Below are 25,188 nucleotides of genomic sequence, written 5' to 3'. Positions count from 1 at the left end.
CGGCTGGATTTGAACTCAGATCTTCCTGACTCCAAGTCCAAGACTGTGTCCACCATACTACCAAGATGCTTCCATTATATACTAGGCATGATGGCTTCCCTAAATTCTGTGGACCCTCCAACATCTAACATCTCACACATTGCTCTGTATTTAGTTGTCACTTAATAAATTGTTGTTGAATTGAAATTAATGGAAAAGAGTTTAATTGAAAGGAGATGTTTCCAAATACCGCCAATGTACCCCAGGGACACCAGGGACAGGTGTTCCCACACACCAGAGGTCGAAATCTGCCAGACCTTATCTTGCTTCTACCAGCTGTGCCCAGCAACAACACAGTAATGGGGCCGTAAGGGCTCGCCTAAAGAAAAAGGCTGCAATCTTGCCAAAGGAAAGTCGCAATCCCAACAAGGTTTCTAATTGCTCTGGCTACAGTACAGCAAGCCTTCTGGAGTGTCAGCAAATGGGACTGTTGTCCTGTTGGGTGATGGCAGCCGAGCTGGCTGTATCCTCCAGTACCTGGGGAGGTATGAACTTCAAAATCTCATTAACACTAATGAAATGTCAGCACCAGGCAAGGCAGCGCAATATGCCAGCCATCTGAGAAGCCCAGCAAGTAAGCTCCCTTCCTCTTAGTTTTGTTCATAGATATTTCACGTGGTTCTAAGAAGTTTCCGAAGCAGCCTCTTCTCCTGAGCTTATAGTATTGTACTGGGAGCATACTGGAGAAAACTGGCACAAAGAGACAGAGCCCTTAATCAACAAGCATCAATTAAGTGTTCTCTGAGTGCCAGGTGCTATTATGGATGCAAAGATAAAAATGAAAGAGTTCCTGCTTTCTAGGGATTTCCAGTCTAGGCTGGGGAAAATTATATATACATAGATGAGTCTATACCAAAGAGATATGAGGTGAAGGACGGGGGAGAACCACGAGCAAATGGGGTTTGTGTAGTTAGCTGATGGTCTTTGAGCTTAATCTTGAAAGAAATGTGACTCTAAAAGGCAGGGGTGAAACAGGAGTACATTCCAGACGTAGAGGACAGACAGTACAACAAGATAGAGATGTAAAATCAATAATTTTGATTACATTAAATTAAAAGGGTTTTGTACAAACAAAACCAATACAACCAAAATTAGAACAAATTCCCAACAAAGTGGGAAAAATCTTTTTAACAAAAACCTTTGACAAAGGTCTAATTACACAAATTTATTAAGAGCTAAATCAATTGTACAAAAAATCAAGCCTTTCTCCAATTGATAAATGGCCAAGGCACATGAATAGGCAATTTTTAGTTAAAGAAATCAAAACTATTAACAAGCACATGAAGAAGTGTTCTACATCTCTTATAATCAGAGAGATGCAAATCAAAACAACTCTGAGGTATCACCTCACACCTAGCAGATTGGCTAACATGACAGCAGATGAAAGCAGTGAATACTGGAGGGGATGTAGCAAAGTAGGGACTTTAATTAATTGCTGGTGGAGTTGTGAATGGATCCAACCATTCTGGAGGGCAATTTGGAACTATGCCCAAAGGGCGATAAAAGACCGCCTCTCCTTTGATCCAGCCATAGCACTGCTGGGTTTTTGCCCCGAAGAGATAATTAGGAAAAAGATTTGTACAAAAATATTTATAGCTGCATTTTTTGAGGTGGCAAAAACTTGGAAAATGAGGGGATGCCCTTCAATTGGGGAATGGCTAAACAAATTGTGGTATATGTTGGTGATGGAATACTATTGTGCTCAAAGGAATAATAAAGTGGAGGAATTCCATGTGAACTAGAATGACCTCCAGGAATTGATGAGGAATTGGTACAGGAAGAAAGGAGCAAAACAAGGAGAACATTGTACACAGAGACTGATACTTTATGGCACAATCTAATGCAATAGAATTTTCTACTATTAGCAATGCAATGACCCAGGACAATCCAGAAGAACTGATGAGAAAGTTTCTGTCCTCTAACCTGGGCCCTTCCCTCCTACCCCCACCTGCACCCCAACCCCCAAATCCCCCCACCCTCCCTTGCTGCTGCTGCTGCTGCCACTTCTGCCAACCCCTGCTCCTCTTCCAGCTGGTGAGTATAAGCTCCCTCCCCCAGTCCCAGCCAGGAAGGGAAGCCCCTTTCCCTGCTGGACAGCTGGTGCCAGGCTCTTTGATTTGCCTGAGGGGTCCTGGCACTCTTTTACCCACCCCAGTCTACCTCCCAGCTCTCTTCCTGCCCTGCTTTATTTCCATCTTTCCTCTGAAGTCCTCTTGCTTTTGGGGTAAAACCAAGACCTCAAGTCTCCACGGGATTTTGTAGTCAAATCATCCCTTTTGGTTTCTGGCAGTCCCTAACCACACCCCTTACCCCCAAATCCACCCCTAACCACACCCCTAACCCCACCCAGTTGTAGTGCTGCCTCTTGGCTACTAGAGGTCAATATTGAGCACTGTTTTATCTAATTTTTTTTCTCTTTTCTTCTTTTTCCTCTTTTCTTTTTATCCTTTTCCTGCTTAGCTACAGTGGTTGTTTGCTGCCACTAGAAGGCAGAAGCAAATAAATAATTAAATATTTTTCCCTTTTTTTAATGAATAAAAATCCAATAAAATCATAAAAAAATTAAATGAAATAAGCTAAATACCCCTCACCTTATTCTACCCCCAACCCTTATAATAATAATAATAATAACTTAAAAATAAAAAATATACAATTTTTTTTGTTCAAAATGCTAAGCAGCATAAATGCTACTTTGCATGCAAGCCTTCTGTTTTTTACCCAATTAGAGACCTTTAAGATTCCATATTACCTCTTTCTTCTTATACTCCTGGGAATGTTTTATTTTTCTGATCTTCAATATTAAGATAAAAAATGCTACTATACAGGAGATTACATCAGAAATTCAGGCCAAAAAGCAAATTCAATTGGACAATTTCAATCACTACTTACATGATCTAATGAAAAATATTGATCCCATCCAAAACAAGTCTGAATTTTGAGTGCCTGTTCCTGAACCACAAAGAGAGGACAATCCTATTTCTCCCAAAATGGAGACGAGACTCCACTCTCATATATATCAGGTCCAGACCCTTCTTTCTTGTACTCTGTAACATCTCTCTCATGCTCTCCAACTCCTGGGTAATCTTATCTTCCCGATCCTTCTTCTAATCTCACATCCTCTCCTGTCCTTTCTCCCATCCCATGACCAATCACAGCCCCAAGGAAACTTCATCCTCCTGCCATACCTGTTCCTACCCATGTTGCCTCCATATCCCCATAGTCAACTTCTAAGTTACCACAGCCATTGAATGATTCCTATTAACTTCTTTTCCCCTTAAGGGAAGTGCCCAAAATAGGATAGTATGGGGAAGTGATGACCCTAAAACACCACTCCTCAAGACATTAGAGAATTAAAATATAATGTTCCTTGTTTTTAATGTGAACCTATAGTCGTGACCAAGAAGATGGCCAATATATTTTATCAGTATGATCCATCCTATAAGGATGTTGAGAATTTGCTCAACACTTTTCTAACAGAATATGAGAAAAATAAGATCATCTCTCATGTTAACAAGGTTCAGGGGCATAAGGCAGCATACTGGACAGCTCAGGATCCTGACTTTGATTATTAAAGCCTCGAGGACCGTTTGCAATTAAATAGTTGTAGGGGGCCATTATAACAGCAATGTGAGAATGCTCCAAAGATACGGAAGCATGGACCAAATTTGAAAGCCTTCGAGAATCTGATGATGAAACACCCTCACAATTTATGGATAATCCCATTGAGCTTGGAAGTTGGTACCTAGACCATGATATTCTAAGACAAAGATATTAAGCAAATACAGTGACATGTTCTCAACAACTCTTGTAGGATGGTCCAGGATTATTTTAAAATGCATTACCCATGTTGGTCTCAGATGGATTTTGAAAAGTGGAGGAAAATTCCTGTCTGTGTCTTTAAAGGCCAAAAAGAAAAGTTGGAAGAGATTAATAATCTCATAGAAACCTTGCAAAAACAAATCAAATCTTTAAATGATAGATTTGATAAATAAGACAAAGGGCATGATGCTCAACCAATGGCTCTAGCAACTCTCCAAGAATCTAACTTTCAGTCCCTTACCTGCCACTTCTTTCAGAAGGGCCACATAACAATGAACTGTAGGAATTTATTCCAGACAACGAGAAATAATAGCTACTGGAGAGATTTATATAGAAACAATTATAGAAATAATAATTACAGTGGTGATTTCAGGAATCATAATTTTAGGACTGATAATAATTCTAGGAATATAAATCAGGCACCTAATAACTCATACCAAATGACCCCATAGCAGTATATCTTGAGTGGAGCTGGTCCCTGAACTACCCAGGGTGATACTGCCCCTCAGAGGGGAGCCCAAGGAACTACTGATGAGCCCCACATAATATTGAAGGTTGGTAAAACCTATTATGATTATCTTTGGACACTGGAGCTTCCTGGTCTGTATTGAAGAGTACAACTGATTCGGATTGGAGATCCATTAGCTCAATAAATGTTGGGGGGTATCAGGGATACCCCTAAAGGTTCCCCAGCTTTCCCCTAGAATAGTGTCCATAGGACACCTTAGTGTGGAATACTCTTTCCTTTTAATGCCTGAATCCCCTATAAATTTGCTGGGGAGAGATCATTTATGCAAGTTTAGGACCACAATAACTTGCTCTATAGATGGCTCTATGTCACTGGAACTACCTGAGGAAGCCTTAACTTTACTCACTGTACTTCTTTCATATACTCATGAGATGAGGGAGACTCTTATTTTTGAGATCCCAACTGATATACCTTCATCTCTCTGGGCCACATCATCTTCTTATATTGGCCTACTTAAATCAGATGTCCCTCTCCAAATTGAAACAAAATCTAGCCTGCCTCCTTCCATTTCTCAGTACCCTCTTTTGAAAGAAGCAATTGATGGCATTACACCTGTAACAAATTCACTGATTGACCAAGGCATTATAATTTCCTGTAAATATGAATACAATATGCCCATCTTGCCTGTTAAAAAGCCAAAACTGAGGCCTGGTGTCAAGCATCTATATCAATTTATCCAGGAGTTGAGAGCTGTGAGCAATCATGTTATAAAGAAGCACCCTGTAGTTTCCAACATAAATACTATTATTTCTAATACTATTCTATTCCTAGCACAACTATATACTTTACAGTAGTAGAGTTGTGCTCTGCTTTCTTTTCTATACCTATACATGAGAACTCCAGGCATATCTTTGCTTTCACCTGGAAGGTTTATAAGCGGACATGGACTCATTTGCCACAGAGTTTCATGGACAGCCCTATTTTGTTTACACAATTCTTAACTGCTGATACCAATTTCATAAATTTAATTACAATCTTTTAATTCAGTATATGGATGATTTGCTCTTGACTTCACCAAACACTGAAGCATGACAAGAAGATAGCAAGCACCTGCTTTTAGAGCTACATGAGAGAGGCCACAAGGCTGAAAATAGAAAGTTCAGTGGTGTCTCCCCAACGTACAATATTTAGGCTTCATTTTAACTCCTAGGTCTCATTTAATTTCTCCTAAGTGCATTGACAATATCCAAAAGTTAAGCACTCCTACCACTAAAAAGCAATTGAAGGCAACTCTTAAAGCAACACGATTTTGTCAGCAGTGGATCCCTTGCTACAGAGAAATAAATAAGCCCCTTGTAGCACTTACAAAAACTCACTTAAATTGGAAACAGAACACCTGACAACTCTTTCAAATTTAAAACACTCTATCCTGTCTGTCCCTGCTCTAGGCATCCTAAATTATGATAAACCATTTACCTTGTATGTACATGAACAGAAAGGGGTAGCTTCAGGTGTTCTAAGTCAACTTTTTGGATCTGCTTAATGCCTACTAGCCTATTATTCAGCCCATCCTGACCCAGTAGCTGCTGGAGCACCACCATGCCTTTGAGGAGTAGCTGCCTCAACTTTATTGGTAACAAAATCTGCTGATCTGGTATTGGGATGCCCTCTGACCATAATGTGCCCACATGAGGTAGAGGCATTGTTATTAAGGCATAGGACACAGTCATTTACTGAGCAAAGGATTACTAGGTATGAGATAACACTATTGAATAATGAACATATCACACTAAAATACTGTGGAGGTCTTAGTCCAAAACCTTGCTCCCTGATTTGCCAGCTTCTGGAGAACCTTTACACAATTGTATATCTTTAATGTCCATTGTTGATAAACCTCATGAGACATGATAAACCATTGTTGATAAACCTCATGAGACACCCCTCTGGATAATTTGGATGTAATATTATTTACAGATCATTTTTCATTTATGAGGGACAGCATGTGGTCTAAAGGAGCTGTGGTAGTTATGGAATTTGATACTCTGTGGTCAGCTTCCTTACCTTCAAATGTAAGTGCACAGGGTGTGGATCCCACAGATTTGCCTGTATCATTGCAAAGAATAAAAGAGTCACAATTTGCACAGATTCCCTCTATGCCTTTGGCATATGTTATGCTGTTGGCATGTTATAGCTTTAGAGGGGATTCTTAACATCAGCTAGAAAATGTATTGCCAATATAAACCTTATTACTGAACTTCTTTCTGCCATCCAGCTCCCCAAAGCTATAGCTGTTCTTCACTGCTCTGCACACATAGGTGGCACTGAACCTGTCTCTAGGGGAAATAGCCAAGCAGATATCACAGCCAAACTAGCAACCTTAGAAGTCCCTGAATTAACTATGGCACTAACAATTACTGATGATTCACTATCCCTTTCCTATAATGACAAGTAATTGGAAAAATGGAAGCAGAAATTTAAAGCAAAACAAATTAATGGAGTATGGGTATCATCAGATGGCAAAGCCATGCTCCCTAGAGGTTTCTATAACCAGATTGGTCATTCAATTCATAAACATGGTAATTTTGGCACCCATGGCATTGTTGACTCTATTAAAAGAATATGGATAGCACCTGGAATAACTGCAATTGCCTCCAAAGTATGTATAGCTTGTCCTACATGCCAGGCCTTTAATCAACATGCCTTTTGAGGAAAAACCTTTGGTGGAAGTCCTCTCACTTACACAATTACACATTAACTTCATCTCTATGCCAAAACCTGGACAGTATAAATTTTGTCTGGTCATAGTCAATCAACTGACCAGATGGTCTGAAGCATTTCCTATTACTCATTTCTTCATAGACCTGACAAAGGCATTCGACACAGTGAACAGGGACACATTGTATATTTTTTTTATTTTTAAGTTATTATTATTATTATTATAAGGGTTGGGGTAGAATAAGGTGAGGGGTATTTAGCTTATTTAATTTAATTTTTTATGATTTTATTGGATTTTTATTTGTTAAAAAAAGGGAAAAATATTTAATTATTTATTTGCTTCTGCCTTCTAGTGGCAGCAAACAACCACTGTAGCTAAGCAGGAAAAGGAAAAAAAGAAAAGAGGAAAAAGAAGAAAAGAGAAAAAATATATTTTTCAATTTCATGAAAGAGCTGGATCAGTTTGACGAATTTTGCTGGGCAACCTAGCTTGCTGAGTATCACCCACAATGTGTGTATATATAAAGGGTTTATATTTTTCCCTTAAAATTTTCCCTTTTTTCTTTTGTTTTCATTTTTGTTTTTGTTTTTCCTTTTGAATCAACTAACACACCCCACACACACACAACTAAACCTTACATCCTCAGCTGGACCCGGTGTTTTTTTCAACACTTTCTTCAGGTGGAATTGTATTTTTATAAAATCCAAGATTTAAATTTTTGTTCGAGATAGATGTTCAGAGAAGAAGCTTGCTAACTAACTGAATCCAGAGAATGAACATTTATTTTGAATGTACACTCTTATGCCAAAGGGGACTGCCCCCTAATTGGCTTTTGTCAATGTGCCCAGCAAAACATTGGTTTGCTGTCTCTCTCTCTCCTTTTTCCCCTAATCTACAACTATAGTAGTTTTCCTCTTAGAGGGAAAAATTTTGTATATGCTTGCAGTTAGAATTTTTGGGGGTACAGTACACTTATGTTTAGTGATCAATTGGGGAGACTAGTCCCCCAATCATCATCAGGGGGGATTGTGAATTACAAAACTACTCCACCCTGTTCAGACCATTCTTTGGAGGATGGGATTTAGCTATTTCCTGATCAATGACAATGGAGATACTTGGAGTAACAGAGTCAGGTCTTATAACCTGCAATCTCCACCCTACTCAGGTAGAGATTAGGAAGAGATGCAGCAAAGAGCTCAAGATTTAATGATTTGAGAATATGGCCCTAAACAGATATGTGCAAAAAAGGATAGACCTCTGGGCAGTCCTAGGTCATGCTAGAGCTACCATTGGCACTTGTGAGGCACAGGAAATGAGGTAGGGAACAGCCTCTGGAATTCGCTCACTTCCTGTGGACGGGGCGAGAGGCAGTTCCTATGAGGAGCTTGAGCAGAGAGGAGGCCCACAGACAGCTTCTTTCAGATCAGTCACATGAGTCAAGGACTGATTCCCTTCTTTACCTTGGCCTTCCAGGCCTAAAAACTCCCTCTGACTCTATCAGAAGGTTGAGTTAACCTCTTTCCCTTTCCTCCTCTCTCCTTCTCTCCCTCTCCCTTTTCTTACTCCTGTTGTGATTAAACCACCATAAACTCCATTCTGACTTGAGTCTTTCATTTAGGGAATTACATAGCTGATTTCCCTGGCGACCATAAATTAATATTTTTAACAACCTTTAAAGGTGATTTTCACCACAACACCTGACAGCATATATTGATTTGGATAAAGGATTTTTTTCCTTTTTTTTAACTATTTCAGTCTTATCTCAAATTTATTCATGTTTGGGGATAACTCCTAAATTTCATATGCCATATCATCCCTAGAGCTCCAGCCAAGTAGAACAAATGAATGACGAATTTAAAACCATTATTGGCAAATTGTGCATGGAGACTCATTTAAAGTGGGCCAAAATTCTACCTCTGGCCCTATTTTATCTCAGAAGCAGACCCAGAGGTGATTTACACAGCTCACCATTTGAGATGCTATTTGGACATCCACCTATTCAGGCACAACCATTTACCCCTGCCTATACCTCACTGTTAGGAGGGGATACAACCATTACTTCATATATCAGACAATTACAAACAAAATTTCAAAAACTCTATGGCTCTAAAGCTGCTGTTCAGGCAGGCCCTGTAGTTTTCTTGCTTCATGATTTAAACCCAGGTGATAGTGTGCACATAAAGAATTTCAAATGTACTGGGTCGACTGAACCTGGTTATGATGCATCATTCCAGGTCCTCCTAACTATAACAAGAGCCATAAAAATTGAAGAGAGGGACTCATGGAATCATTGTAGCCATGTAAAATGGATACCTTCTGTTGATGTTGAATAATTGCTTCTACTTATTGTATTTGACTATTGATTTTGATAAGTCTTCTTTATTGCTGAATTTGTACTATTTGTTGCAATTTATTTGGTTGATCCTAGTATTTTGCACAAATTGCCTTTTAGGGCAACACATATATTACCTCAAAGAAGAAAATCTGTATTAGGGACCTATATTGACCTGGTGTGCCTTTTGTAACATTTTGTGCCTTTTCTATTTTTTTATATTTTCTTGAATGCATATTATGTTATCTACCCCATTTGCACTCACATTGTTTTATCTACCTTAATTGCACTCACACTGTGGATCATGGTAAGTTTAAGAGGAAATGAATCTTAATTTTTTTTTAAACTAGCCTCTATACTTTGTCTCTATAATTGTGAAATATACACAATTTTAATATTTTCTTTTCTTCCTATATGTGTTATACAGTAGTTGATTTATTTTCTTTTCTTCTTTTCATGTTTTTTTGCCTTTGAAACATGTCACTAGTATTGAAAAGATTTTTTTTAACTATTTTTACTTTTTGCAATAGCATAATCTAAGATGTCCATTTATTGCTGGGGGCCATCAAGCCAAGATGTTTGACACAGTCACTCATGGAAACCAAAGGCTGCAAAGTGGCCCCTAGGAAGGATAGAGACACCCACTCATCCCCCCTCTGTGTGCTTTATGTACTTTCTCTCACTAACATCCCTTATTATTGGATTTCCTTTGATTATTTTTTTCTCTCCCTAGCTTCAGGAAAAATAATATGAGAGCAAAACACTTGCAGGATTAATACTAATGTTCCACATTATCCCCCCAGAATATTACTAAAAGATCATACTTATAAAATCAACCTAAAGACTCTTATGGGTTAACTTATAACAAAGCTGCACTCAAAATTCCCTACCCAATGTACAGGCCAGGAACAAGTTCTCCTAAGCTAGTATATTAATTACCCTTTAGGGAGAGGCTTGTATGCCATGCCTCAATGACTTGTTTTATCAACTAAAATCTGTCTTTGAAACTCCCAGTGAAACACTAGCAAAATGATTAGCCTGATATTAAAGAATATCTAAAACTGGATTGTTTCTGTTACCCTTTCATTTCTCAACTTGGCAACAGTGCTTGTTGATTGTTTTCTAAGAGCTCCTGATTGATTACTTATTTTATTTAAAGTAATGAATGGTTTTTCTTTGATTGTCCACAAGTCCAAGCACCTCACAAGTTAATGAGAACTGACCTCTAGCTATCTTCCCTGTGATGAGAAAACATTTATCATTTAGAAAAGCTTTGTGTGTGTTGTCAGAATCAATAACAACATAATATGTAGAATAATCACAGAATGCTAATCAAAAGATAAAACAACAAAACATCCTTAAAATGTTCAAAAAAGAAGAAAGGAGAGGATTATGTTAGAAAAAATATATTTTAGTGGACAAAGCAAGTCTGTAAAGACTATTTTTGAACTTGGCCTCAATAGACCAAGAAATACTCTGATACCAAGATAGAGGTTTCTTTCTTTATTTTTCTCACTAAACAACTCTTTCTCTAACATCTACCATGTTCTGGTCTCAATGCTAGACCCAGGAGATAAAAAAGATACATGAAACACAGACTGCTTCAAGTAGATTTTCCCTAGAAATGAAGATGAGGAATGCACATATCTTGGAATGTGAGAAGGTACACAGGAGGGGGTAGCTAGGTCACTCAGTGTATCGAAAGCCAGGCTTAGAGATGGGAGATCCTGGGTTCAAATCTAGCCTCAGACACTTCCTATCTATATGACCCTGGATAAGTTACTTAACCCCAGTTGCCTAGCCCTTACTACTCTTCTGCCTTGTAGCTAATACACAGTATTGACTCTAAAATGGAAGGTAAGGGTTTAATATACATATATATAATATATATGCATATATATACACAGGAGATATCTGAACAAAGTGATCTGCCAGATTCAGGAGAAGAAAAAGAGATAAAGAGATCACTTCTAGTCATGGAGAAGAAGGAAATAGGGAAAACTTCATGGTGGAGATGACTCTGAATTGGTCTTTGAATAATTTGAATAATAAAATTCCCCCCACCAAATTTATACTTTCTGTGACAAGAATCTGCTCACACATAATAAGAGCTACCATTTACAAAGCACTTTAAGATTCACAAAGTATTTTACAGGTATTCTATTCTCACAACAACCTGGGGAAATAGGTGCTATCACTACTTCCATTTTATAGATGAGGAAATTTAGGCAGGCAGGGGTTATAAGGTCACTTAGTTAGTATCTGAGGCAGGATTTTAACTCAGATCATCTTGATTCCACATCCAACACTTTATTTTCTGTATCAATTATATATGCATAGTGTCAAAACTTCTACTACTTGCTTTAGATCTGCTCATCTCCAGATTCTAGGTCAATTATATTCTCCCTGATTGATTTTTTCCCCATAGGGAGTCTCCTGGGAGCTAGGAATTCTTCCAAAAAGATACTGGAATTTGCCAAGGCTTGGCCCAGGGTCTCAATTTCCTCTGGTAAATTACAAAGGCTCAGTTCTTCTCTAGGCTTAGGTTGTCTTAAGACTCCTCCCTCCATGGGCTGAACATAAAATCATCTTCAAGAATCCTTAAACACTCTTCTGCTCATTTATTTTAAATATATTCTAAATCTGTTATGAATTACCAAAAACAAGTCCTTTCTCTTTCACATATGCTACCCAATATTTTTTCTTCCATTCCTCAAAAACTCAAACTGATGCATGATCCATTATCTCTCATCTCTCTGTCTCTATCCCTCTATATCTCTCTCTGGTTGATTGTTTCTCTCTGAGTGCCTCTCTGTCTACACTATTACTGTCCATCTTCTTCTGTAACACTATCTTTCTCTTCCTCTGTGTCTCTTTGTGCCTATCTCCATATCTGGGTTTATCTGCTTCTGCCTCTCTGTTTCTCTCTTGAGTCTCTCTGTCTCTTTCTCTCTATGTTGCTGTCTCTGTCTTCTATCTGTCTCTGTCTCTGTCTCTATCTCTAATTCTCTCTCTTTCTATTTCTCTTTTTCTCTTTCTCTCTGCCTTCTCATTCTACTTAATTGCATTAACATGCTCCGGTTCTATTTTATTCAGTAATCTCTAGGATACCTTGGGGATGAGATCCCTTGACCATGCCAAATCATGTTGGATCAAAATTATGAAAGAGAAATATCAATACCCTTTAACTATCCACGGTGAAGCAGTGAAAAAAAATTGCCAGTTACAGACCCATTAAATAAACCATGCATCTCAAAATATTGTGCTGACCTTTCCAAGGAATTTTAATGTTAATAGTATCACTCCTCTTCCTTATTACCGTAGGAGATAGGAATGCAAGGGTCATACCATGGGACTGTAGAGTGGCATGTATAAATGGCACCCCTTCCACTTATCTACATGGCATTTTATAATGCCTAAAGAGTTGAAAGTTTGGTGTTCCTCCCCATTCTCCTATTTTTGCCACTATATTTTCAACCTAACATTCTAATTGGGAAATGATGGTGGCCTTATGATTATGGCTGTAGAGCCAGAGTTCAGAGGAATGTCAGAGAGCATAAAGTCCAAATTATTCAATTTACAACTAATACAATAATTGCAAGCTATTTAAGCTATGGGTCAGTTGTTTCACTTTTCTGTGCCTCAGTTCCCATATCTGTAAAATGAAGACAACAATTCAGGCACAACCCAGCTCACTGCAAGGAAAGAATTTTGAAAAATGGCATGAAAATCATTGCAATTATTGCTTTTATTCCTTATCACTTAATACAGTGAGCTCAACTCAGATGCCACTCTCCACATGAAGCTTTTCTTGATCCCTTCTTCAAATTGTTACAAGTCTCTCCTCCCTCAAGCTTCCTTGTAGTTTCTGGTATGGTCTTTCATTTGCCCTCTTGTTCCCTATTATTTATACATGCCATATCCCATTGAGCAGACACCTAATACTCATTTCATATGAAGCCATTATGACTTGGTTAAATATAGACTAGATAATGGGTTCCAGTTATTAATCACCAAATAAAAAATTTTTTATTATTGTGTGTCAGATACATTGCACCATTTTTAAAATGGCTCCCTTTAACAAGTGTACCACAATTACAATTCAATTCCATTTAATAAACATTGATTAAATTCCTACTACATACAATTAAATTGGGGAGGGGGCAGGTCCAAATGCCAGATGAGATAGTATTTGCCCTCAAGCTAACATTAAACTCCTCAGAAATTACATGTACAGATAATATGGGGTGGGGAGGCAAAGGAGAGCTCACACAAGGAGGTGGTAGAAAATGATGAAGTCTGTTGCCTTATAAAACAGCGAAAAGCAATAGAGGTGAAAACAAGTTTGCAGACACCTTAATATGGGATTCAATTGAACTACATCATCTTAAGAGCATGATCAAAACTCGTAGAACAGACATCTAAAATGGAAAAATAATTGTCAGTTTCTATATTTTCAACACACATATTTGAAAATTCATTCGGACCCTAAAGTTTCAGTCCCTGTAAGATTTCCTATATAGATTCAGGAAAACGTAGATGGAAATAGTGGCTGGACCAGATGATATAGACTCAGTGAAGAATCACTGTAAGAAGAAACAACATTCATATCATCAAAAGGTCATTTTACAAAGTATATCAGTGGAGGAAATATCAAAAGAAAATTCAGAAAAAAGAAAAATCACCAACAATATTAATTCCCACCTATAAAAAGATGAAGAGAACTTCAATTATCACTAACCCATATGCCTACTTTTTCATGTTTATAAAAACTTTTTATACACATCTTGAGAGTAGTGATGATGAAAATATGAAAAGAGAATAGGCAAACTTTGACACACGACTCTACCATAGACCATATTTTTATACTCATGGAGTATATGAGATCTCATTGCTTTTTGTTATTTGTTGATTCCTTTAATGGATGTGACAGTATAGTAAGCAGAAGAATTAATGACTGTTCTAACAGAGTGCTATATATATAAAAGTCATTTAAAATTCCCTGAAAAATAAAAATACCTGATAACAATTGAATGATCCTCTATTAATTTCAAGTAAAAAGAAAATAATGTTATATGTCCTCTAAAATTTCTACAAGGTTCAAATGATAAAATTTCCTATCTTTGATGATGTCAAACAGATACTCTTGTTTGCAGATGGAATTCTAGTGATTATGTAAAATCCCAAAATATTTTTCTCAAATTTTATAAAACCAGTCATTTCCATATATACAGAAAAAGAACACAAATGAAATTACAATCCTCCCATATGTTTTATTTATTTTTCTCTATATCTACATAATAAATCCCATCCATGAGTGTCCTAATCCCTCTCCACACTCGTCACATCACAGAAGATGTCATCAGTGAGGCCAACATTTACATATAAATTGTCTTTGATGTTTCACCTTTCAAGTTCACTTCATGTAAGTAACATTCATAGTTTATTCTTATGTCATTAATTCTGTGTGTGTCATATTCCTCTGGTTCTACTCATTTCATTATCTCATGCAGTTCTTTATAAATTTTTCAATGTTTACTCTCACATCACAATCATATACTGCAATTTGTTTAGCCACTCCCCAATTGGTGATCATCCCTTTAATTTCCAATTCTTTATCACCACAGGGAGAGATACTATAAATATTTTGGAATTTATTGGTTCTTTTCCAGTTTCCCTGACCTCTTTGGGAAATAGGCCCAAGCAACCTAACGACATATACATTTTTATAACTTGCTGTAATCTCAAAATATTTCTAAGTATCCTCAGTGAAAAGAGGAGGCCTGGAGTCAGGAAGTCACATTTTTTAGTTCAAATCTGACATAAGACATGTTAGCTATTTGTCCCCAGGCAAGTCACTTAATCGTGTTTTCCTCAATTTCTTCATCTACAAAATAAGCTGAGGAAAGAAGAAGCAAACTACTTCAGTGTCTTTCTTTTTCTTTTTTTAGAGTTAATTTTTTTTGGACTTTTTAAACATTATTTTATTTGGTTATTTACAAACATTATTCAATGGAAACAATGATCATTATCTTTCCTCCCCCCACCCCCCTCCCACCACTTCTCCCATAGCTGGGTATCACATGTGTTCTTGGTTCGAACCCATTGCCATGTTGTTGGTATTTGCATTCGAGTGTTCATTTAGAGTCTCTCCTCAGTCATTTCCCCTCAGCCCCTGTAGTCAAGCAGTTACTTTTCATTGGTGTTTTTATTCCCACAGTTTATCCTCTGCTTGTGGATAGTGATTTTTAGATTCCTGCAGATTGTTCTGATAGGGACATTGCATTGTCCCTAGTGGAGGAGTCCATTACCTTTGTACCACAGTGTATCAGTCTCTGTGTACAATGTTTTCCTGGTTCTGCTCCTTTCGCTCTGCATCACTTCCTTGAGGTCCTTCCAGTCTCCATGGAATTCCTCCACTTTATTATTCCTTTTAGCACGATAGTATTCCACCACCAACATATACCACAATTTGTTCAGCCATTCCCCAATTGAAGGGCATCCCCTCATTTTCCAATTTTTGGCCACCACAAAGAGCGCAGCTATGAATATTCTTGTACAAGGCTTTTTCCTTATTATCTCTTTGGGGTAAAAACCCAGCAGTGCTATGGCTGGATCAAAGGGCAGACAGTCTTTTATCGCCCTTTGGGCATAGTTCCAAATTGCCCTCCAGAATGGTTGGATCAGTTCACAACTCCACCAGCAATGAATTAATGTCCCTATTTTGCCTCATCCCCTCCAGCATTCATTACTTTCCTTTGCTATCATGTTAGCCATTCTGCTAGGTGTGAAGTGATACCTCAGAGTTGTTTTGATTTGCATCTCTCTGATTATAAGAGATGTAGAGCACTTTTCATGTGCTTATTAATAGTTTTGATTTCTTCGGCTGAGAACTGCCTGTTCATGTCCCTTACCCATTTATTAATTGGAGAATAGCTTGATTTTTTGAAATTGATTTAGCTCTTTGTAAATTTGAGTAATTAAACCTTTGTCAGAGGTTTCTATGAAGATTTCTTCCCAATTTGTTGCTTTCCTTCTGATTTTAGTTATATTGGTTTTATTTGTTCAAAAGCTTTTTAATTTGATGTAGTCAAAATTATTTTACATTTTGTGACTCTTTCTATGTCTTGGTTGGTTTTAAAGTCTTTCCCTTCCCAAAGGTCTGACATGTATACTATTCTGTGTTTACCTAATTTACTTATAGTTTCCTTCTTTATGTTCATGTTCATTTTGAATTTATCTTGGTATAGGGTGTGAGGTGTTGATCTAATCCTAATCACTCCCACACTGTCTTCCAGTTTTCCCAGCAGTTTTTATCGAATAGTGGATTTTTTACACAAAAGCTGAGATCTTTGGGTTTATCATATATTGTCTTGCTGAGGTCACTTGTCCCAAGTCTATTCCACTGATCCTCCTTTCTGTCTCTTAGACAGTACCAAATTGTTTTGATGACTGCTGCTTTGTAATAAAGTTTGAGATCTGGGACTGCAAGGCCCTAACTTTGTATTTTTTTTTCATTATTTCCCTGGATATCCTTGATCCTTTGTTATTCCAAATGAACTTTGTTATGGTTTTTTTCTAAATCAGTAAAGAAATTTTTTGGAATTTCTATGGGTATGGCACTAAATAGATATATAAGTTTAGGTAGGATGGTCATTTTTACTATATTGGCTCATCCTACCCATGAGCAATTAATGTTTTTTCCAATTGCTAAAGTCTAGTTTTAGTTGTGTGGAAAGTGTTTTGTAGTTGTATTCAAATAGTTCCTGTGTTTATCTCAGGAGATAGATTCCTAGGTATTTTATTTTGTCTAAGGTGATTTTGACTGGGATTACTCTTTCTAGTTTTTGCTGCTGAACTACGTTGGAGATGTATAGAAATGCTGATGACTTATGCGGGTTTATTTTGTATCCTGCAACTTTGCTAAAGTTGTTGATTACTTCAATTAGCTTTTTGGTTGAATTTCTAGGATTCTTTAAGTAGACCATCATGTCATCTGCAAAGAGCTATAGCTTAGTCTCCTCCTTGCCTATTTTGATGCCTTCAATTTCTTTTTCTTCTCTAATTGCTACTGCTAGTGTTTCTAGTACAATTTCAAATAGTAGAGGTGATAATGGGCATCCTTGTTTCACTCCTGATCTTATTGGGAATGCATTTAGTTTATGCCCATTGCAGATGATAATGGCTGGTGGTTTTAGATATATACTGTTTATTATTTTTAGGAACGACTCTCCTATTCCTATGCTTTCTAGTGTTTTCAATAGGAATGGGTGTTGTATTTTATCAAAGGCTTTTTCTGCATTTATTGAAATAATCATGTGATTTTTGTTGGTTTGCTTGTTGATATGGTCGATTATGTGGATGGTTTTCATAATACTGAACCAGCACTGCATCCCTAGTATAAATCCTACTTGATCATGGTGGATGACCCTTCTGATCACTTGCTGGAGTCTTTTTGCTAGTATCCTATTTAAGATTTTTGCATCTATATTCCTTAGGGAGATTGGTCTATAGTTTTCTTTCTCTGTTTCTGATCTGCCTGGTTTTGGAATCAGTACCATGTTTGTGTCATAAAAGGAGTTTGGTAGAATTCCCCCTTTGCTTATTATGTCAAATAGTTTGTATAGTATTGGGATTAACTGTTCTCTGAATGTTTGATAGAATTCACTTGTGAATCCTTTGGGCCCTGGGGATTTTTTCTTAGGGAGTTCTTTGATGGCCTGTTGGATTTCATTTTCTGATATGGGATTATTTAAGAATTCTATTTCTTCTTCTGTTAGTCTAGGCAGTTTGTATTTTTGTATATATTCATCCATATTGCCTAGATTTCTGTATTTATTGCCATATAACTGGGCAAAGTAATTTTTAATGATTGCCTTGATTTCATCTTCATTGGAGGTGATGTCCCCCTTTTCATCTTTGATGCTGTGAATTTGCTTTTCTTCTTTCCTTTTTTTAATTAGATTGACCAGTACTTTGTCTATTTTGTTTGTTTTTTCAAAGTACCAGCTTCTTGTCTTATTTATTAAATCAATAGTTCTATCACTTTCAATTTTATTAATTTCTCCCTTAATTTTTAGGATTTCTAGTTTGGTTTTCTGCTGGGGGTTTTTAATTTGATTCCTTTCAAGTCTTTTTATCTGCATTTCCATTTGATTGATTTCTGTTCTCCCTAGTTGTTAATATATGAACTCAGGGATATGAATTTACCTCTGATTACTGCTTTGGCTGCATCCCAAAAGGTTTGAAAGGATGTCTCACTGTTGTCATTTTCCTTGATGAAATTATTAATTGTTTCTGTGATTTCTTCTCTAACTAAATGACTTTGGAGTATCATATTGTTTAATTTCCAATTAATTTTGGTTTGGTTTTCCACATACCATTACTGATCATTATTTTTATTGCCTTGTGATCTGAAAAGGCTGCATTTATTATTTCTGCTTTTCTGCATTTCTATGCCATGTTTCTGTGACCTAGTGTATGGTCAATATTTGTGAATGTGCCATGTGGTGCTGAGAAGAAGGTGTATTCCTTTTTATCCCTATTTATTTTTCTCCACATGTCTACTAACTCTAATTTTTCTAAGATTTCATTCACTTATTTTACCTCTTTCTTATTTATTTTTTTATTTGATTTATCTAAATTTGATAAAGGTTGGTTCAAATCTCCCACTAATATTGTATTACTGTCTATTTCTTCCTTCAATTCTCCTAGTTTCTCCATTAGAAATTTGGGTGCTATATTATTTGGTGCATACATGTTGATTAGTGATATTTCCTCATTATCTAAAGTTCCTTTGAACAAAATATAATTACCTTCCCTATCCCTTTTAATCAGGTTTATTTTTGCTTTGGCTTTATCAGATATCATAATTGCAACTCCTGCCTTCTTTCTATCAGTTGAGGCCCAGAAGGTCTTACTCCATCCTTTAATTCTGACCTTGTGGGTATTTACCCACCTCATGTGTGTTTCTTGAAGACAACATATGGTAGGGTTTTGGATTCTAACCCATTCTGCAATTCATCTGCGTTTTATGGATGACTTCATCCCATTCACGTTCAAAGTTATGACTGTGACTTGTGAATTCTCTGGCATTTTGATATCCTTCCCTAATTCTAACCTTTCTTCTTTAGCTCTAACCTTTTAATACAATGATTTACTTTAAATCAGTCCCCCTTGTCCCCTCCCTTGATATGTTTCCCTTTCTAGCCCCTACCTTTTTCTTCCCTCCCCCTTCCCCCTCTCCTTCCCTCCCCTTTTGTTTTCCCTCCCCCACTACCTCTTGGTTTTCCCTTCTCCCTACCCTTGTTGGGTAAGATAGAATTCAAGATCCCAATGGATCTGGATGTTTTTCCCTCTCAGAGTTGATTTCCCTGAGAGTAAGGTTTAAGTAAAAACTCTCTTCCTCTACTTCTTATAGGAGTTTTCTTCCCCTCCCCTTCCCGTGTGAATCTTTGTGTGAGAAAGATTATTCTATTTGGTTTTTCTTCTCCCTCTATTTACACATTACATTTTCCATATATTAATATATAGAGATTGATATAAATGTAGTCCTTATAGAAGAGTTTGAATAGATTAAAAGATAACAATTTTCTCCTTTTCCCTTTCCATCATATTTACCTTTTCAGGTATTACATGCTCTTTGTTTTTCGATATCGTACATTCCACAGAGCTCTGGCCTTTTCTTTGCAAAAACTTGGAAATCTTCTATTTTGTTGAATGCCCATACTTTCCCTTGGAAGTATATAGTCAGTTTTGCTGGATAGCTGATTCTTGGTTGGAGACCCAGCTCTCTTGCCTTTCTGAAGATCATGTTCCATGCCTTACGATCATTCAGAGTGGATCTTGCAAGGTCTTGTGTGACCCTGATTGGCATTCCTTTATATCTAAATTGTCTTTTTCTGGCTTCTTGTAGGATTTTTTCTTTTGCTTGAAAGCTTTGGAATTTGGCAATTACATTCCTGGGAGTTGTCTTTGGGGGATTTAGTGTAGAAGGTGTTCTGTGAGCTCTGTCAGTGGCTGTATTGCCCCCTTGTTCTAGAATCTCTGGGCAATTTTCTTTCATTATATCTTGTATTACGATGTTGAGTTTGTTGTTTATTTCTGACTTTTCTGGAAGTCCAATTATTCTTAAATTATCTCTTCTTCCTCTATTTTCCAAGTCTGTCACCTTGTCAGTGAGATATTTTATGTTCTCTTCTAATTTCTTGATCTTTTGGCTTTGCTTTATTAATTCTTGCTCATTGTCTTCGAGTTGCCTGATTCTGACTTTTAAAGCCTGGTTTTCCTTTTCAGTTTGGTCAAACCAGTTTTGTAGTTGTGTGAAATTCTTTTGCATTAATTCACACTTCTCCTGCCAGAAGGTTTCCATCTTTTTTATCATTTTCGATTCAAATGCTTCAAAAGTTTGTGGAGAGTTTCCATTTCCTTTGGAAGGTTTCATCGCATTTGCTTGTGTTTCCTCTTCTATCTCCTCTGTATTTTGTATTTTTGCTCCATAAAATGTGTCCAAAGTTGCCCCCTTCTTGTTTTTCCTGTTGTTTTGAGGCTTTTTTGCTTCTGTGCTGTTTGCCATCTCTATCTGAGTGAGGGGGGCTGGTTCTTCTGTTATCTGTCTGGTGTTCAGTGGCTTTAGCCCCAGGTAAATTGCCTGTATTCCCCAGGAAGCCTGGAATTGCTGGTGTTTCGGTGTTTCGGTGTTTCGGTGTTACTACCCTCCTCAGTTCCTTCCCGATGCTTCTCTGTTGCCTTACTTCTATGCTCTGCACCTGGCTTGACACTCTCACATGTTTTTCAATGCCTTTGCTGGCCAGAGGGGCCTGCACTCTGAGGGGGAGTGGTCGTGGCTTCCTGGAGCTCCAAGGGCTGGTGATAGGATTAACCTCAGACTGAGTATGCCCTGAGGCAGGGACCTTCAGTGAGACTCAGATGAAAGGATCTGGTCAGGGGGCTACAGGCTCCCCCTGCTCTCTCTGTTTCCCTGCTGTCTGGGTGCCCCCGTGACTGGGTCAGGTTGTTTTCAGGATGTGGCCTTCAGAATAGCCAGCTCCCGAGACCCTTTTGCCTGCCCTGAGGTTCCTGCTGCTGCCTCAGATTCAATGCTCTGGGATGGTGGGGATGGGTCCTGGGACCTTCCTTTTGCCTACCCCTTAGATCCGAGTGATCTTGGGTTCTGACTTTTGGGGGGGCGAACCTTTTGATCCCGGTCCAGGAGGAGTGTTCCCGAGGTCTATTCTGTTGTTTGTTTTGAATTTCAGTGCCCTAGGAGCATTTAGTTTGAGATCGGTAAGGAAGGGTTTCTGGAGCTCTGAACTTTAGCTTTCTCTAAACTGCCATCTTGACTGGAAGTCTCTTCAGTGTCTTTCTAAGAAAACCACAAATGTGGTCACAAATGTCTGACATAACTAAAACAACTGAACAACAATATCCTCCATGAGATAATGAAGACAAATACATGAGAGAATGAAGAGTGTGAGGACAAAGAGAATATTATATACAGATATGGATTTAATATTTGAAGAATAATTTGTGAATGGTCACATTGAGAGAATGAACTGCGAAATGAAGAGTTAAAAGACATGATCTATATATTTTGTCAGATGTTTCCTTCTATGGTATGGGGAGGACAGGGAAGAGCTGAATAAAAATAAATAAATAAATAACATAAGACAAAAAATAAAAAATAAAAAACCTACTCTAAACGAGGATAGAGTATATCTTACAAATCAGTAAATATTTTAAAAGCATGTTAAAAAATTCATATACATATAATTGAGAGTGAGGGAAATATCCTCAATGAGAATCATATTGCTAAAAAACAATCCATATAAGAAACACTAAATAGGCAAAAAATACTTATTGTCCAAACAATGGAATGATTCAGTTAGATGGTCAGTCTACTGAATTAGTACATATATCTGGGATAGGCACTGCAGATCCCATAATTCTCCATATTAAAGGTTTGTCTTTTTCAAATGTTTTAGTAGTGATATTTATTTTGTCATTTTATTATAAATTTTTTACAGATTATATGGCAATAAAATTTCTTAATATTTTCTTTCTGATATTTTGCTATCCATATTATATGCCTCCCTACCCCCTTTGCTTTTTAATAAAGCAGGTAATATGATATAGGTTTTACATTTATTACTATATAATACATATTTCCATGTTCATCATGTTGTGAAAGAAGACACATAATGCTTTATGTTTCCAATGATATTTAGTTTTGAAAATTTCACAAACTTACAATCAGAAATCCAAGTGCCAAAAATAATAACTAAGCAAGATATTGTAGGGTAATTAAATCTCAAAACCAATACTTTGTATTTTTTCAAATGAAAATTTTTGAACCTGGAAGTAAGATGGGAAGATCTATGCCTTTGTAAGATTAATTTGGGCAGCTGTTTAGAGAATGGCTTGCAAAAGGGGACAGAATGGAAGAGAAGTCAATTAAGAGGTAATTGTTATAATTTTATAATCTTCAAAACTGAAATAATAATAGCACTTACCTCAGGGTTGTGAAGGCAAAATGAGATATGTGTAGTGGTTAGCATAGTACCTAGAACACACTAAGTACAATATAAATGCTTTTTCATTTCTTTTCTCTTTCCCCTTTTCTAGATAAAATCCTGGACTCTAACTCAGGATAGGGAGCAGGTGAACTATTAGGACATTACATGGAATCAGGGTTCCACATCACTTCTTGGGCATCTTCACAACATGATATCGAGCATGAATTTCCAAACCCCATGCCCACCAGCTCCCTTTTATGTGTTTGTTGTCCCTCATTAAAATGCAAGTTCTTCTTAACTATCATCAGCAACAAAAGGATCCAGGATAACTCCAAGGCACGCATGATTAAAAAGGCTATCTACCACCATAGAAGGAACTGATGGAGTCTACAAGCAGATTGAAGCAGACCATTCTTCACTATATTTCCACTATGATTTTCTTTCAGTGTCAGCGAGAGATGAGTTCTTTTACAACATGAAGAACATGTAAATATGCATTGTATAATAACACATATACAATTTATATAATATTATCTGCCATCTTGGGGAAGGGGGAGGCATGAGAGAGAGGAAAAGAAAACGTATTATAAAATGTCAGAAAGCAATTATTTAAAATTATATCAACATGTAAAAAAATAAAATGTAAAAGCTTTAAAATGTAAGCTTTTTGATTTGGGGGCACTGTCTAACTAGGTTGTATTTTTATTCCCAGAGCTTAGTACAGTACCTAACACATAATAAATGTTGCTTTTTCTTTAAACCCTTACTTTCCATCTTAGAATCAATATTGCATGTGTATTGGTTCCAAGGCAGAAGAATGATAAGAGGTAGGCAATGAAGATTAAGTTACATACCCAGGGTCACATAGCTACGAAGTATTTGAGGCCAAATTTGATCCTAGAACTTCCTGTCTATAGTTCTATAGACCTGGCCCTCAATCCACTGAGCCACCTAGTTGCCCCCTTATATGCTGCTTTGTAAATGCTTTCTTTTCCTTCTTTCTTTCTTTCCTTCCTTTCTTCCTTCCTCCCTTCCTTTGTTCCTTCCTTCTTTTCTTCTTCCTTCCTTACTTCCTTTTCCTCCCTCCCTCCCTCTTTCTCTTTCTCTCTCTTTCTTTTTCCTTCCTTCCTTTCTTCCTTCCTTTTTTCTTTATCTTTGTCTCTGACTATCTCTGTCTCTGTCTGTCTCTGTCTCTGTCTCTGTCTCTGTCTCTGTCTCTGTCTCTGTCTCTGTCTCTGTCTCTGTCTCTGTCTCTGTCTCTGTCTCTGTCTCTCTCTCTCTCTCTCTCTCTCTCTCTCTCTCTTTCTCTCCTTTCTAATTGGGAAATGATTTGCTCTGGATCACAAAGCTCAGAGCCAAAAACCAAGTATTCTTAGTCCGATGTCCTTTCTACCCTTTAACCCAGAAGGATTCAAGAACTATGCTTCATCTATTTCTATAAAATTATAAGATCCAACGAGTACTTAGATAAATTTGTATTACCTCATGTTCTGTTTTTAACACAGTTCCTAGTACATGGTAGGCATTCATTAAATGCTTATTGACTGTCTGACTTTGTACACTCAGTACTGTAATAAAATCAAATGGAATTATTTTATCACTCAACCACAAACATCCACCAATGACTAGCACTGTGTACCCAAGCTGCATAGATAAATACAAACTAATTCTCATTCTACCCCAACCTCAGGTTCCAAATAAGTTGCCCAAATTTGCAAAACTTGAGAGACCTCAATAAAGCTGTGGTTTCGGAGGCAATGTCAGGATTCGTGTTTCACTAAACGCACATTAGTTTGACTTCTGTGAGATGACTGAATCCATTTCCCTTCCTCTCAGTGACATTTCTCTTTCCTGTTGGGGTTTGTGCAGCCAATTAATCAGGAAATGTTGAGCTATTCTTTAAAAGGCATTCAGGGAGTTCAGCAATGCATTTTTCCCCAATAATAATGCTGGGTGTCTCTGAGCTTAATCATCACTCAGCTTAACGGGATGATAAAAAAATGAAAGCTACACCCAACCAGGGCTTCCCAGAGTCAACAATTGGGAGATGTGCAGTTTTCAGAGAGCTGCAAACATCTGGTTATAGTTCCTCCTTGGGGAGCAGCAGTACCCCAAGAGGGTAGCTGAGCTTTCAACCTAAGCAAAGATATCACCACTACACTATCACCCAAACACTACGAAGCTCCTCTTAATGAAGCCCCAAGACTTGCCTGCTTATTCAGCTGCTGTGTCTGTGAACATATTGTAATTAACTGCCTGAGTAGTGCTGGGGCATTGTTCACTGACATTAAAGCGAAAT

The 25,188-nt window shown here is 37.4% G+C and overlaps 1 pseudogene; it reads left to right on the top strand.

Annotated features, from left to right (window-relative positions):
• Window positions 1-215: 215 nt before the first annotated feature.
• Window positions 216-25,188, top strand: part of LOC100618997 (pre-mRNA-splicing factor SYF2-like) — a 50,642-nt pseudogene continuing 25,669 nt past the window's right edge.

This window comes from Monodelphis domestica, chromosome 3 (genome assembly GCF_027887165.1).
Source record: "Monodelphis domestica isolate mMonDom1 chromosome 3, mMonDom1.pri, whole genome shotgun sequence".
NCBI lineage: Eukaryota > Metazoa > Chordata > Mammalia > Didelphimorphia > Didelphidae > Monodelphis > Monodelphis domestica.
The sequence above is the reverse complement of the archived record's forward strand: the minus strand, read 5'-3'. Positions and strand labels throughout refer to the sequence as shown.